This window comes from Pleurodeles waltl, chromosome 1_1 (assembly GCF_031143425.1).
Source record: "Pleurodeles waltl isolate 20211129_DDA chromosome 1_1, aPleWal1.hap1.20221129, whole genome shotgun sequence".
Lineage (NCBI taxonomy): Eukaryota > Metazoa > Chordata > Amphibia > Caudata > Salamandridae > Pleurodeles > Pleurodeles waltl.
The window spans coordinates 718,359,157-718,374,437 of NC_090436.1; positions in this window are offsets into that span (position 1 = coordinate 718,359,157).

The following is a 15,281-nucleotide window of genomic DNA, read 5'->3' on the forward strand; positions in this document are numbered from 1 at the left end:
ATAGGGGAAGAAAATAGATCAGAAGAAAGCAAAGCCAAACGTGCATCTGATGGGAGTAAATCAAGCCGAGAACAATTTAAAAGTGTTACCCTTGAGAGAAATACCAGGTGGAGGTTATGTCCATGTTCCTTGGAGTAGGAGTGATGTTCTGTCATTTACCGATGATTACCCAAGATTAAGAGAGAAAGCTGTGGAATGGTACAAGCGAACAGAGAGATTTGTGAAACTTTCAAAGTGCCTGTGGACGGATTTATATACGTTGTTTGACATTGTGGTTCCGACTGATTTATGGACCGATTGCAAGGTGAATACCGATTGGACCGATTGCAAGGTGAATACCAATTGGCCTGATAGTGAACCACAAAGAGATCCTGTAGCAGGTGCACCATCTGAAGAAGTGATGAAAAAGTACAACAAGGTTATTGAATTTGTGAAAAACAAGGTGTCACCAAAAGATATTGATTGGCATAAAATAGATAGAACAGTTCAGGAGTCAAAGGAGTCAAGTCATGCCTACTACAAAAGATTGTTGCAGGCCTTCAAACAGAACAGCGGCACAGAGACAAAAGAAGCTAAAGATATAGGTCATTTTGTGTTTAGATTTGTGCAAGGATTGAAGCCAGACATAAGTGAAATGATTCAGTAGTACCGGATTTTTTGGCAGAATAAACCGATTGACGACATCTTGCAATACACAAGTATTGTAGTGATGAATTGGAACTGAAGCAAAAGAAATTATAAGAGAATGCAATGGACATACAATTGAAGGCTGCACTGAAAGGTAGTCAGAGTCCACTAATGATGGTGAACACTAGGCCTGGGGGTTTGCGGAATTCTGGCATTTTGCGCTACTCAGAGTAGCACAGAGTTGCCCGGAGCAGAGTTTGTTCGCGCTCACAAGATTGGGTTTTGACGCTCTCTCGTGAGTGCGACGATAGACTCAGGCCGCTAGCTCATGGTGCTCCCAGCCCCACCTGTGGCCAAAATAGTGCAGCTTATGAGCTCAAACTCACTTCTGAAGTAGATTTTCTATTCCGGAGCCACTAAATCTAGTCAAAAAGAGGTTTTGACTAGATTTTCTTCTCCAATAGACACTGCAATTTGTTTTTCAGATTGAAAAGCCTTTTTTTTTTAAACACCTTTAGATAAGGACTTTGATTTTGTTGAATCACACAAGTAAGTTCAAAATCCCCTTGTTTAATGGCCTTGTGTTTGTTTGCTTGGGCATGCACCAGTATTTCTTTGTACTTTAATTTGATATTTGGTTTTAAAATTTTAAAGTGCTGGGTTGGTTGGAGTTTAATTATGGGCCTAGTTATTATTTATTTTGCATTTCACTGATTTTTCACCTTTTGTAAAGGAGAATTGTTGCACAGCTCAGTACTTTTCCTACATGTTTGTAACATTTGCAATATTAATTTAGTATGTGGCCTAGATTTCCAAAGGACCATTTACCCAGTCGACCCAGTACTAGTAGTCATCAGTTCATGAAATTAATGTTTCAGTGGAATGTGTTTTTAAAACTTAATTTAGGACAGGGATGGCATTAGATTAATTTTAAAATGTTGCATTTTATTTTTTGGGAAAAAAGTATATATATTGTGGGGTAATAATATTTGATGGCATAGCAGGATATTTTTTTTGACCATGTGGCAGGCTGCCATTTTGTGCATGCAGCCAGCATCCCTTTGCCGTGAGCTCACATGTGTTCTGTGTTTGCCATGCCTTCTTGCTCCTTGTTATTGTTGTTTGATCATGTGGCTGGCAGCCATTTTGTGCATGTAGCCAGTGTCCCTTTGCCATAGACCTGCATGTGTTATTTGTTTGCCATGCCTCCTTGCTCCTTGTTGTTGTTGACCATGTGGCTGGCTGGCTGGCAGCCATTTTGTCAATCCAACCAGTGTCACTTGCCATAGGCTTGCAAGTGTTCTTTGTTCACCATGCCTTCTTATTTGAAGTTGTTGTTTGACCATGACCATGTGGCTGGCAGCCATTTTGTACATGCAGCCAGTGTCCATTTGCCATAGGCTTAAAGGTGTTCTTCTTTGTTCTCAATGCTCCTTGTTGTTGTTTGACTATGCTGGTAGTCATTTTGTGTATGCAACCAGTGTCCCTTTCCCATAGGCTTGCCTGTGTTTTTTGCCATGTCTATTTGCTCATTGTTATTTGTTCAAGTGGCTGGCAGCCATTTTGTGCATGCAGCCAGTGTCCCTTTGCCATAGACCTGCATGTGTTCTTTGTTTGCCATGCTTACTTGTTTGCTTCTGTCATTTGACCATAATCATGTGGTTGACAGCTATTTTGTGCATGCAGCCAGTGTCCTTTCTGTATAGGCTTGCATGTGTTCTTCTTTGTTCTCCTTGTTCCTTGTTGTTATTGTTTGACCGTGTGGCTGGCAGCCATTTTGTACATGGAGCCAGTGTCCCTTTGCCGTAGCCTTCCATGTGTTCTTTTATTGCCACGCCTCCTTGCTCCTTGTTGTTGTTTGATCATGTGGCTGGCAGCCATTTTGTGCATGCAGCCAGTGTCCCTCCCTTTGCCATAGGCTTGCATGTGTTCTTTGTTTGCCATGCCTCCTTGCTCCCTGTTGTTTGACCATGTGGCTGGAAGCCATTTTGTCCATCTTACCAGTGCCTCTTGCCATAGGCTTGCAAGGTGTCTTTGTTTGCCATACCTCCTTGCTTGCTGTTTAACCATGTAGCTGGCTGGCAGCCGTTTGTTTCATCCAGCCAGTGTATCTTGCCATAGGCTTGCATATGTTCTTTGTGCTCCATGCCTCCTTCTTGCTCCTTGTTGAAGTTGTTTGACCATGTGGCTGGCTGGCATCCATTTCGTGCGTGCAGTCAGTGTATTTTTTTACATAGGCTTACATACAAACATTGTTAATTTTTGATAATTTGTTTTTTAGCTTTCTGTGTTAATTTCATTTCTTGTGTAATTTTTCCATTTTCACTTTTCATTTTAATTGTTGTGCCATTTTTTATTTCATGTTTTAGTTTCTTTTTTCTTTTTCTTTTTTAGTTTTCTCTTTTCTTTTTTTTCTTTTTTACTTTTCATTTTTGTTCTTTCTTTTTTACATTTCTTTTTATTGTAATTGTTATATTTTTATTTTTTTAAATTTGTAAATCATGTTTTATTTTTATTTAAATTTGTATTTAATTCTACATTTTGCCTTGATCTACCCATCCACATCCATGTAGTCCATTCCATTTCTCTATAGATTCATCCACTAAAGATGCAGAGCTGCACTACAGCATTCGGTTTCTTAGGTGTAATTCCATTTCCTCCAGGACACCTTGGCTGCAGAGCACGGCAGACAAATCAACAGCATAATTCATTTTGTTAATGATTATTCCATTTTCCCTGGACCACCTTGCCACCATGGGTTATTTAAAGGATTATTGCATTTACCCATGCAACTCTCACTGACTACTCCAGGTGTCTCCTTTAAAACAGATGGAGATAAAGCAAAAAGCTACATCTGCCTGTTGTGCTGTCTGATTTGAAATACAATTTTTTATGGTATGGTGGTGTGGTTTGCCTTTACAATGTTTGATTAAATAGGTATATTATGTAAATAACCACCCACACTAAGGTTGCATTTCTCTGTACTATTTTCAACCTGCAACAGTGCCACCTTTCACTAACTACATGTTTTCCCTGCTTGGTTGTTTTTAGGTGCACAAGAAAAGAGACCCCACATCACCCGCAGTGCTGACAAAGAGAAGGCCTTACAGTTACTTCGGTCAACAGGCACTAAACTTTTTTGCGTGTGCATCTTAGTGTCACTGCCAAGATAGAGCTTAGGATGGCACCAAAGGAAGTTACTCCCAAGAAAGTAGCCATTAAGAAGAAGCAGATTTCAGACAGTGGCATGCCAACTGCAACCTTTTTCGGAAGATGTGTGCCTGCCACACAGGACCCCAAGGAGGAATGTGGGAGCAGCACTCCTGCTTCAACAGCACCAACCCAAGCCCAAGATCATGTCTATAAATGAGGCAGCCATTGCAATCATGGTGAGGCCAATGAGCTGTGATGTTGAGTTGGATTTGTCCCTTTCACAAATTAGTACCCAGTTGTTTCAGGAAACAGAGCAAAGTGGAAAGCAGTCACAGTCACATCTTTCCGAAGTTGGAGCAGAACAGGGGATTGAGCTTCCTGCTGAGTAAGAACCTTTTCCCATAGAATTAATGGCTCCAAGATCTCTAGCAACAAAAAGGAAGGGTACTACTCCACCATCTTCTCTAAGCAACACATCTGATGATGATGATAAGGACATGGAGTGGACCACGGCAGAGTCCGGGAGTTGCCAGGAGAGGCAAAGGAAAATAAAAGTTCCAGAACACCTTAGAATCATGAAAGAGGATGGTGATGAGGAGGATGATGAGCCAGTCATTGTGGAAGCTGGCACAGAGGAGTCCGACATTATTATCCAACCTGCTCCAAAAAATGTGGCATAGGCAGCATCGCCAGCTCCCATATTTGAAAGGCCCCAGAAGACCTGCACCAACCAGTACATGAGTAGAAATACGCACTGCAGAGAGGCAATCAACATACCCACCTATATCCAGTTCTTCTTCAGGTATTGGCCCAATAAGAAAGTACTTCTCCCCAGTTTGGTACTTTTTTGATTAGCAAATAGGAGGAGAACATTGTCACATGCTCCAGTTGCCACACAAGTGTTCGTCGAGGTATGCCTGGTTCACATTTTGGTACTGGAGGCCAGATGACCCACATGTAAATCCGGTGGGAGGAGCACCTTAAAAAACATGGCTGAAAGTGGGCGTGGTAGTGAACGTGAGGAGGGCAAGGAAACATCAGCTACAACTGGTCAAATCATGATGGAAGGTGAGGAAGAAGAGGGAGACATCCTCATGCAAAGCTGCCCTGTCCCCAGTAGTGCACCAGAATCACCCACTGCAGTTACCTCACATTGGCACAGGAAGACTTAGAGTCAGATGGATACACAACAGCATACGGATACTGCACAACCACGAAGCGCATTGATTCTACCACAACTCAAAAGTCGCCTCTGTCAGTGACTCCACAGAAGAAGAAAATCCAGGTTACAATTATGGGCATGTTTAGGCAGAAGGGGCCCTATGACCAAACCACCCAATGGCACATTTAAAGATTGGGAAGCTAGTGAAAATGTTAGCGTGGGGCCTCTTCCCTTTTCCTTTTGTGGAAGGAGTAGGATTTTTTAGAGTTTGTGGCAACCCTCTCTGCCTGAAATGGAAGGCTCCAAGCCAGACCTATTTTGCCAGAGTTGCTGTTCCAGTGCTGCATCAAGATGTGCTGCAACTGGTTGCACAAGTTGTGCAGCAAAGTGTTGTCCATACTATCCACCTGATAGACATGCGGATCAGTGGTCAGGTGACTGATTACATGTGCATCACTTCAAACTGGATCTCTTTTTTGGGGGTAAAGCAAAAGCTTTGTACAAGTCTTGGCCCTGAAGGAAGTTTTAAGAACGTTCAGCAGCATTCAACAGTAGCCATGTTCACCATGGAGAAATCACACACAGCTGCAAACATCTTGGGGGACTTTAATAGCAAGGTGTCTGAATGGCTTTGACCCAGAGGTCTTTGAGTTGGATTTGTTGCCACAGACAATGGCAGTAACATGGTCAAGGCCATGGCAGATGGTGGGTATTTCAGGGTCCTGTATTTGGCGGACTGCATCAACCTGGTTGTGCAAGACTTTCTTAAAAAAGAAGGCATAGACAGAAACATATTGACCTCCTGCAGAGGCATCTGCACTCATTTCAGCCATTCTTTTAAAGCCCAGAAACCGTTGCGGAATAGTCAGCTTCATAACAGAGTACCAGTTTAAGCCCTGATACAGGAGGTGCCAACACACTGGAACTCAACCTATTATATGTTGCAACTTCTGTTTGAGCAGTACAAACAGATCAATGACAATTGTACTTCAAAGAGAAGCTGATGCAATTGGGAAAGCTATGACCATGGATGCGGAAAAATGGAGCGTAGTCAAATGCCTCACACAGATGCTGGAAAGTTAGCAAGGAGGACAATACAATGGGCAAAACTATCCCATTATTGCATCTGTTAAAGGAACAGCTAAAGAAGATGTCTGAAAGGTTTGCATTCGGTGCAAAACAAAATCCAGAAGCTCATGCCTTGGTTAATAGCCTAAGCTATTGCTTGACTTGTACAATAGTTTTTTGTAAGTTTGCGCCGTATTTGCGGTGCAAATGAGGCACTAAAAAAGTAGAAATATGGGCCTTAGAGTCCCACACTGCAGTTCTGGGATGCCACCTTCAACTTCCATAGAGGGCAGTCTTGTCTCGCATTGCCAACCCCACTAACAGGAAAACAAGAAGAAGAATCAGACCCAATCTCTGCATTGGTTTAGTTTCAAGTGGCAGATCTTAATTCCAGTGCAGAGGTGAAGGCAAAAGTGGTCAAGCAGGCAGCAACACCAATGACCATTTAGAGGATGTTCCAGGAGTATCTGAATGACCTGTAAGAAGTGTATGTGGATAAAACCCTATTGCTGTATTAGTATGGGAAGATGCACCAATGGCCAGAGCTCAGCAGGCTGGCAATAAAGTTTCTGGCTTGTCATGTGGCCAGTGTATCTGCTGAACGTGTGTTCACTGCAGCTGGTGCAGTTGTTACAGTGAGAAGGACCAGTCTCTCACCTCAAAACGTGGAGAGATTGACCATGATCAAAAGGAACCAGCATTTTATACCACCTGATTACACCATTCTCAAAACACCACGGGAGGAGGAAGAGGATGATTGGTTCGAATCAAGTGTGTTAGCTGACCAACTTCTGGGAGAACCAGCAGAGTTTGAGGATGAACTGTACTTCTCAGATTTAGTATGCCAGTGCCGCCATAGGACGTTTTCATTATTTCTCATCCAGCTTCTTTTTCTCTTTCATTCTTTGCAAAAAATATATATATCCTAATACAACATTATGTTTGTGTTGGATCTATGCTGCCCCACCATTGATTTTATAGTTACATATAAACCCCGATTGGAGTTGAACCCATGTTCAGTATAGAAGCCCCACATACCCTTCAGGACATTAGAGATGATGCCTGCCTCCCTCACATGCAATTGCCTATCCTATTTTTACATCCCCTAGCAGGGCTGCCCTAGAAGATCATGGAATAAAAGACTGCCAGTGCCAATTCCTAATTCCAATGTGCGGATACCATCAAATAAGAGATATTTTGTTCAACCACCATGCTTGGATTAGAAAAGGTAACTAAGTAACTATTGCATCAACGAATGGTGATATATTGACTGTTTGTAAATGTAAATCTGTGACTGATTGATGTATGTGGTAGTTGACATTGAGGGAGGGAGTTCAACAAATCTGTAAAGTTGTTTCTGATGATTTGCAATGTTTGGTGACTGATGGGTGAACATTATTTCCTGAAAGTGCTTGGCTTTCAAAAGTAGTGAAATTTACCTGCATGGCCTTTTTCCTGGTTCCTCATAACAAACCAGCCACTTTAGTCACCAAACACAAATCTACACAAAACATACTCTAGTTCTGTTTCTCAATTTGTTATTTAACAGCAGTGCACTTCACAGGTCTACCTTGCTTGTTTGGGACTGGGTAGGAGTTACTAAATAAAAAAGAGAGACAACACCGTTCTTGCGTTTCCACTGTTGAAGTGCTGCACAAATCTGCGGCCCTTTCTGACTTCTGTAGAAACTGGTGCCTAATGAAACATAAACAAACAACAGATAAGTGCAACCTATTCCTAAATGGGTTCCTGACTATCCCTTTATTTATTAGAAATTCTCTTCTAAAAGTACCTCTTGGATCCTGGTCTCTAGTTTCCAGGTTTGGAATGTGTTACTGCTCTGGGATGTGTTTTCTATTACTGTAAAGCTTCTAAAACATTAAACAAATACCGTTATCAGAATTACCAATATCAAACATTCATCATCATATAACTAAAGCCTAAATTCCCAATAGCAGACTCACTTTTCCCATATTTCCAGAATCTTTTATAAAACAAATACTGTACTTTTACATCAAAATACAGCATGTAATTTGTGCAAGTCCTTGATTTACTGTTTGCCTTGCTGTTAATGGTTTCCACTGTTCGATTCTTAAAAGTTCCATGAGAAAAAACAATGTTTGTTTCACAAAGTTCTGCAAAATATTCTTGTAACAAAGAGTTTGAATCACAATGTTCGTGGAAGGTATTTCATTTTGAACTGTCTATACACGAATCCAGAAATTGTTGTCAAAGTTCTTTCAGGTAGTAAAAAGTTTTGCACTTACTTGTTGCTGGCAAGAGATACTGATCAGTCTAACCTTGTCTTCTTTCTCTTTTGCAGGTTACTCATAGGAGAGAGGCTGAAGCAAGGAGGAACCGGAAACCGGAAGAAGGAAGAGCCAGAAGCTGCGCCCATTGAAGTCAATGAAAGTCTGTAAAGAGCAGGAGTGCCAGCGCCGAGGGATCTGTTCTCAGGTAAGCGGGAGGTAGACGAGCACAAGCACTGGGTGAGGCTCGGGGATGCCTTTTATAGACAGGGCTGGGTGTGGTTTGAAGGGCTGGGTGTGGTCCTCACATGCTGCACATGTTCTTGGAAGGTGTGCAGAGCTGGGTGTGGTTTGAAGAGCTGGGTGTGGTCCTCACATGCTGCACATGTTCTTGAAAGGTGTGCAGAGTTTCAGTTATTATGCAAATGAGTTGGATTAACACATGGCCTAGGGAGGAGTGTTTTAAAGAAGCCTTGGTAAAAGCAAGGCCCAATGTGTAAACAAAACAGCACATTAAACAACATACACAGAAGCCAAGGGGGGGGGGAAGGTGAGATAACAAGAAAGGCTTTCAATAGTAAGTTTAAAAGGGAGCTATTACAGAACCCACTAGTGCAGTGAGAGGGGACATGCTCTTTGCTGTGTACAAACCCTAACAGGCGGGAGCACCGCCGACAGACCGGCGGTGCCCCGCAGGACATTCTGACCGCAGCGGTTCTGCCGCGGTCAGATGCGGGAAACCGGCGGTCTCCCGCCGGTTTCCCGCTGCCCTGCAGAATCCTCCATGGCGGCGGAGCACGCTCCGCCGCCATGGGGATTCTGACACCCCCTACCGCCATCTGAGACCCGCCAGGAACAGGATGGCGGTAGGGGGTGCCGCGGGGCCCCTGGGGGCCCCTGCAGTGCCCATGCCAATGGCATGGGCACTGCAGGGGCCCCCGTAAGAGGGCCCCACGAAGTATTTCAGTGTCTGCTATGCAGACACTGAAATACGCGACGGGTGCAACAGCACCCGTAGCACCTTTCCACTACGCCGGCTCAATTCTGAGCCGGCGTCCTCGTGGGAAGGTTGATTTGCCCTGGGCTGGCGGGCGGCCTTTTGACGGCCGCCCGCCAGCCCAGGCCAAATCCCAAAATACCCTCAGCGGTCTTTCGACCGTGGAGCGGTATTTTGGTGGGGGAACTTCGGCGGGCGGCCTCCGCCGCCCGCCGATGTTAGAATCACCCCCATAATTTTTTGAACTGGGTGGGTTACATTTATTCTTCCATATTTCAAAACTAGAAGACAAAACACTTAGGATATACCATCTGAGGCCTCTCTGGGGTAGGAGGACTGTATTCAATGAATTTACTGAACTGAGTTATACTCATCCCTCTGTTTCTTCCCACAACAGCTTCATAATGGTGTGCTGCTCAGAGTCCCAACGAACATTGTGGTTTATTTTTTTTAGTGTTTCTCTTTGTCACATCTTTCCCCCAAATTCCCTTTCCCATCCATTCATTGATCCCCTAGCCCTCTTCCCCAGGGTTGTGTGATTTATTGAGGTGTGACCTAATTTTAAACCATAAGTGAATCACACACGTGCTGGGGCGGATGTGGTGGAAGCAATCCCAACTCGCTGCATGACCTTCTATTACCTGAGAAATATTCCACACTGGCCCCATCAACATCTTCATTCATGCCTTATATGTGTGTTCCGTAAATGCTTAACCTGGTCCAAACACTCTTGAGTCTAAGCCCACTTCTCCTTACTCCATGATTTCATTTTCTAAGTTTAGTTTTATAGCTTCCTACCATTGCTCAGAAGAAATTGATATTGCTAGATTTTATTATCATATGGTCTTCTTTGTTGTGTGTGTAATGCTGTTATTGTGGTAGTCTGGTCCCAGTCTTCCTAAAGTTATGACATATAACCCACAAACTTGCTGTTTTTATTCGATCTGGTTGTCAGTGATGGATATCCCTTTAATTAATCCTGCAGTTGGAGTCCACATAGGTGGGAGTGGCACCTTCAGTATTCTCTGTTAGCCTGCTAGCCTGCTACTACTACCCATACCACTCACTTAAGATGCCACTCTAGAAATAAAACATACAGTAAGAAGACTCCCTTGCTTCATCTATTCAAGTAAGATAGGAAGTGTGGATTGAAGTGAACTTGTAATTAACTCCTACTGAAGAAGATGCTGCCTGTGTGTACTGGGTTTTTGTAAGCAAAATAGGCAAGGGAAATCATCCCCTAGTGGTCAATAATAGCTGCAGAGGGCAATAGAGCAAGGGTCTAAGTAAATGACATACACTTTTTTAGCAGATTAAAAATAACAGGCTACACAAAAGACAGCAGTGCAAACTAAAAGTCTAAAACATAAAAAAAAAGATTTGAGACACAAATGAAGTAAAAAAAGTATCCTCTTTATATTTTACAAATAAAAAACCCTCCTTCCCCACCCACAACAATCTTACCGCTCTCCCGGAACAAATAACCCCATCCCCCAAAAATCCACTGAAAAGTCTAAAGTCCAGGCCAAATCCACCCCCACTCTCTCCATCCACAGCAAGTCCCTCCCACCAAAGAAAAGGCTTAAAAAAGGGCACTGTGAATATGGGCCTGGCACAGTAGCACTACATTGCTGGTCCTCTAGGCTCGTTGAAATCTGATGTGATTATGAATACAAAATGTAAGTGTGTGCCTGGGACATCAGATGCAGGTACCACAAGCCCCAAAGACTCAACAGCAAATGGTTGTTCCCCAACAGAATTTGAATCAAATTGCAAATGTGACTGTGAATCAGATAGCATCACAGTTTCATCTGATGGACTTGAGTGATGAGGAACTTTCAGAAATTCTTCAAAGTGATAGCTCTGATGATTAGGATTTCATGCTTTGTGCATCCTTAGAAGAAGGTAAAAAGGGTTCCTATGCAAATGTCAACATTATGGGTCATGATGTGTCATTTTTAGTTGACACAAGAGCCACTGTCAGAACAGTAGAAGTGCCAAATTTGCACCTAGAAAGAAAGATAACACGAGCTGCGGGAGTCGCAAATAAACAATTGGCCAACCCTGTAACAGAAAGTGTCTCCATAAATATTGGTTCTTTTGAGGATGAGCACCAGTTTGTGGTTTGTGATTCAAAACCAGTAAGTTTGCTGGGACGTGACATCCTGTGTAAGCTAAACTGTTCCATTAGCTGTATAACCTGAGGAATAGCCATCCAGACAAATAAAGAAGATGTGCCCTGTAAAATTGTAAAGCAATATCCGAATGTCACATTGCACACACTGTTGACATGTAATGATTTGCCTGATGAGTTAAAGGACACAGTGACACCTAAGGTTTGGGATTTTTCAGGAAAGGAAATAGGACTCATCAAAGAAGTTGAGCCTATAGAAAAAAATGGTGAAGCCAAATGCAGTGTTTCCCAAAACACCTCTGTATAGTTTGACACCCCAGACTATTGCTGGAATTACTCCCCTGATTAATAGTTTAATTAAACAAGGTATTCTTAAGGCGATGATGGGAAGTCCATACGGCTCTCCCATTCTAGGACTGAAGAAGCCCAAGCAAAAGTACTATATGGTTCAAGACATGAGAAAAGTGAACTAAATTGTCATCCATTTTGTCCTGTGACATCAAATCTGCAGTGATATTATTTCAAATTCCATGTGAATCAGAATGGTTTACAGTGATTGATTTGTGCCAGGTTTCTTTTCCATACCATTGCATAAGGAAAGTCAATTCCTCTTCGCATTCAAATTCGGCAGTAGTGTTGTGGCCTGGTGCCAAGTCACACAAGGGTAGACAGAGTCAAAGAACTTGGAATCACTTAAAATACCCTATCATTCAGTCTTAGTGCAGTATATGGATGACCTGCTTTTTGCATCAAACCCCGAGATGCAGGAAATAAATTATTGCTCTCTCACATTATTTAGGAGAAAATAGACATAAAGGGCGATACTTACAAGAAAGTGGTGCAATGGACTCTCGTGTGAATCCATTGCACCATGTTTAGCGACCATCTAACGAGGGAACGCCCCTTTGCAGACATCATGCATATATTATACTTGTTGTGGCACAAAGAGAGGAGGCACAAACATAGTTTACGCCACCTTGAACATATGGTGCTATGGTAGTGGCCCATTAGCGTCACTTTTGCGGCAAACATTTTGTCGAAAATGTGGTGCTAAGGGACGCAAGGGCCTTGTAAATCTGGCCCAAAATTTCCCCAGCAAAAATACAGTATTGAAAGAAAGACATTTTGTACTTAAGTCACTACGTGGAAAAAGGAGTATGGAAGGTGTCACAAGTCAGAATCGTAGCAGTAATGAAAATGAACCTGCCTTCCACACTGGAAGAAGTCTGAATGATTCTGGCAATGGATGGCTACTTCTCCCAGTGGATTCCAAGCTTTTCCCTTTTGGCCAAGTCTTTACAGTGGCTGACACACAAGGATGTGTCTGATCCAGTACCAATGGATGATGACTGCATATGTGCCTTCACAGAGAAAGCTTATGCTGATCCCTAACTCTGGGAATGCCTGATTATAACAAATGTTTTTCTTTGTTTTGCCATTCAGAGGGGTGGATATGCTCTCTCAGTTTTGACACAACTTCATGGAAATGGAGACAAGCATGTGGCTTTCTTTTCTGCAACACTTGACTCTGTGGTGAGTGCTACCTGGTTGTTTGAAGGCAGTTGCAGCCCTGAGTATCAGCAGTAAACAGTTCAAAGGCATTGTTATGGGTTATCCTTTGAATGTTTTTGTGCCTCACTCTGTGGAGATATTGTTAACCCGAACAAAAACCCAGCATTTGACAGGTGGGCGTTTGACCTGCTATGAGTAAGTCATCCTTGCTTCTCCCAATGTTAATCCTAGGAGATGCTCTGTTTTGAAACCTGCTACATTATTACCAAATCTGGTTGACAATGTAAATGAAATGGTACATGAGGTTGAGCATGACTGTCTCATGACTGTCTTAATGTGACTGATTTGTGCACCAAGCCAAGACCTGATGTTCAAGACATTTGCCTTACTGAAAATGATTATGTCATGATTGTTTATGGCTCCTGTTTAACAGATAAAGATGGTATACTGAGAGCTGGTTATGAAGTTTACACAGTCTCAGGTATAATCAAAGCTTCTTGTCTTCGAGGAGTCATTTATGCCGAAGTAGCTGAATTGGTCGTTCTTACCAGAACATGCTCTATTTCTGAACATCTGTCAGGGATAATTTTTTTACTGATAGTCAGTACTGGTTTGGTGTTGTTCATGATTTCAGACAGTTGTGGCCCCAGAGAGCATTCATGACCTCTTCTGGAGCCCCTATCTGCAATGGTGATAAGATTTACAATCTGTTGAATGCATTACAACTGCCTGAAAATATTCCTGCAAGTGTACAGCACATAAAATGTCTACTGATTTTTTAACTTTAGGCATACAGACGCAGATGAAGTGGCCAGATATTGTGCCCTTAGTTGTACCTCTTTTAATGGAGATTGTAATGGTGAGGCAAATAATGAGACAAGTCAAAATTTCCTGTTAACTACTCTCGATTCATAGGAGGGTGTTAGGGGATTGCAGAGAGACTTGACAGAAGAAGAGTAGCAAACTTAGGTTAGAACTCAACAAAATGAGGATGATATTTGGGTTTTAAGTGATGGAACAGCAGTGTTGCCAAACAACCTATTGTCACATATGGCTGGACATTATCATGGACAGGCATGTACAGGTAGAGATGCAATGATCAGAACTTTCAGAAAAACATGTTTTAACCTCAGATTTACAGTGATTGCAAAAGCTGTGTGCCACAGATGTCACATGCCAACAGATGAATGTAGGTAAATGCACAGTTGTTACACTAAGGCCCTCATTATGTCATTGGTGGTAAAAAAACGCTGACATTCGCAGTGACGGCCATCAAAATACCATCACCGTGGCTACCATCCATCCACCATACTATGATCACTGCCGGACGTCCGCCACAAGAAGGGTGGAAATCCGGCAGTGATCAAACTGGCGGATGGTGGTAAGCTGGTGCTGCTACCACTTGCACCGCCATGCCAGTTGAACGCCACCTGCTGATGGTAGCAGCATCCCTTCCCGTTCCCTGCTGGAAGACCACCTAGAAGAAGGTAAGTCGGGCTTCCAACGGGAGGGTGTGGGGGTGTTGTGTGTGTGTGTGTCTGGTTGTGTGCATGAATGTGTGAGTGTGAGTGAATGCGTCTGTGTGTGTAGTGTTGTTTGCGTCGGTGTATGCATGTGTGTGGATGCGTGTAAGAATGGTAAAGTGAGTGTGTGTCTGCATGTCAGTGTGAATGTGTGTAGGAATGTATGCGAACATGACTGGATGTATGCTTGTATGAATGCGTGCATGCCAGTGTGAGTGAGTGGGTGTATGCATGGTGAATGTTTCGGGTGTGTGCGTGTATGGGGGATGAGAAGATCGGAAAGGGGGTGAGAGGACTGGAAGGGGGAGTTTGGATGGAGGGGGCATCAGGTGGGTGTGGAGGAGGGTGGGGGAGCCGCCTACCGGTGACAGGGAAGGAATTCCCTGTCACCTGTAGGACCTACTGCCATGGCTTTCATGGTGTTGCTAACGCCATGAAAACCATGGTGGTAGGCAGGCTCAAAATGCCGCCGGAGGTACTATGCCAGGCGCCGGGCAGGAAATTGACATCTCCGGTGTACCGCCAGCCTGTTGGGGGTACTACCGCCACATTACCACTCACCGCTGGGGTCATAATGACCCCCTGAGTCACATAAGTAGATGAGGAGGACCATTCAACAGAATGCAGTTGGATTTTGTTGAGCTGCCCATGTGCAATGGACTGAGGTATATCTTGATCACACTGAGTTAAAGCTTACCTGACCAGGAGATATGACAGTTTCACAGCAGCAAAGCTATTACTTATGGAGCTGATACCAACATTCGGATTCCAGACTTCTCTACAGCCAAACAAAGCAACTCATTTCAACAGGGAGGGCCTGAAATTGTTGTGTGCTGCATTTCAAGTTGAGGAAAGA